Genomic DNA, 2096 nt, shown 5'->3' with positions numbered 1-2096 from the left:
GCGAAGAAGATGTTAACACTGAGAAAACACTTTCATTGTAAATAGAATTTAAAAATTCACATGGCAAAGTAAATCTATTTCATAACATATACAGTAGTTGTACAATTTTAAACAGATTTTTTGAAAACTTTCATATAAAAGAAATTATTAAAAATGAAGACCTTAAAAAAGTAATATTTTTTTCCATTTAAATAAAGTTTTTTTGTCCTGGGATAAAATCTGTTAAAACACAAATGTTCCTGTGAGCAACAAGAAACAAATTGGTCACCACAGTATTTTATAAAAAAAAAGTCCAATTCCATTATGCAACATTTAAAAGAACAAATGATTTCTAAAGCCAAGCAAGTCTGCTCCATTTCATGCGATAGCAGATAGCAGGTAAATTAATATAATCTAGAAGAATAACAGGTTGCACATCCAATGTTTCATTTCTGTTTCTTGTGATATATATAATTGTTATTTTGATAAAGTTATGTAAATTTCAAGTTTTTCTTGAAATTGTAAGGTATTCAAAATAAATACTAATAGTATCAGTTAATGTTATGTTTGTCTTTTTACAGAAAATCTTCATACATTCTGGAATATACAGAATGAACTCCACTCAGACTGGAATGACTGAAAATATACAGTTCTGTTATGAATCTGTAAATAAGTCATGTCTGAAACATGTTAATTTGGCCTCTTTATTATTTTTTTAACTGTTTATGGAAATCTTTTTGTCATCATCTCCATTTCACACTTCAAACAGCTTCACACTTCGACAAATTTTCTTGTCCTCTCATTAGCAGTGGCTGACTTGTTATTGGGAGGATTTATAATGCCTCCCAGTATGGTCCGATCCCTTGAAACCTGCTGGTACTACGGAGACTTGTTTTGTAAAATTCATATCAGCACAGATGTCATGTTATGTACTACTTCTATATTACATCTTTCCTTCATTTCAATTGATCGATATTATGCTGTGTGTGAGCCACTAAAATACAAAACTAAAATCACTGTTTGTGTTGCACTTTACATGGTTGTTATTAGTTGGAATGTTTCGGCTGTTATTGGATTCGGAATGATTTTTCTAGAGTTAAATATAAAAGGGATAGAAGATGCCTATGAGAATTTATATTGTGTTGGAGGTTGTGGTCTGATACAGACCAAAATATCTAGCCTTATTTCTTCCCTTTTGGCATTTTACATCCCTGGGTTTATTATGTTAGGAATCTATTTTAAATTTTTTCTTGTAGCAAGGAGACAAGCCAGGACAATCAAAGGTCAATTTCAGAGTAAGAGCTCTGAAAACAGCAAAATGATAACTACAAGCAGGACAGAAAGAAAAGCTGCAAAGACTTTGGGAATAGTGATGGGGGTCTTTCTCGGCTGCTGGACACCATGTTTTTTGGCTAATAACCTGGATCCTGTTTTTAATTATTCAACTCCACCCATTCTTTTTGACACTCTTGTGTGGATAGGTTATTTAAGTTCTACATTCAATCCTCTTGTCTATGCTTACTTTTACAGCTGATTCAGAAAAGTCCTAGGTATGATTGTGTTTGGGAAAATATTTCAATCCAATTCTTCAAGAACAAAACTGATTACAGATTGAAGATTTATTGAAATATTAAATAGTAAGATTAATAATATAGCTATTTTATTTTCTCTTTTTCATTAAATCTTAAATATTTTCATGCACTTCACAGCTGTAGCAATATGCTTTTTCCAACAAAATACCTGTGAGAATACAAAATAAAATAAAAAATACAAAATCTTTGGTGAAGAGTATAAATTTACTTTTTTGGACAGAAGTCTGCACTGTTCTGCAAGCAATTAAGTCTCCAACTGTCACAAAATATACATAATTGTTCTACTTGCTGTATAGTGTAGATAAAAAAAAACACGTCATGCATAGTGAGCTGGAAGGTAAAACCCATGTTCATTTCTGTTTACTGCATTTTTTTAAACTATTTACACTTGCCTGATTTGTACTGTCCAGTTGTGTGTTTCTCACATACCATGTATCTGAGCTGGGTAATTTAGGTATATTTGTTGATGCTCTCATCTAGATATTGTGTGGAAGCAATAAAATAAGCAGAATGCTTGGGTATATA

General features: G+C 31.3%; 1 pseudogene; it reads left to right on the top strand.

Moving 5' to 3' along the window:
* The first annotated feature begins 590 nt into the window (after nt 1-590).
* Nucleotides 591-1594, top strand: LOC148840281 (trace amine-associated receptor 1-like; annotated as a pseudogene).
* Nucleotides 1595-2096: the final 502 nt, after the last annotated feature.

The sequence above is a fragment of the Atractosteus spatula genome, chromosome 2 (genome assembly GCF_055471065.1).
Source record: "Atractosteus spatula isolate fAtrSpa1 chromosome 2, fAtrSpa1.hap1, whole genome shotgun sequence".
Lineage (NCBI taxonomy): Eukaryota > Metazoa > Chordata > Actinopteri > Semionotiformes > Lepisosteidae > Atractosteus > Atractosteus spatula.
The sequence above is the reverse complement of the archived record's forward strand: the minus strand, read 5'-3'. Positions and strand labels throughout refer to the sequence as shown.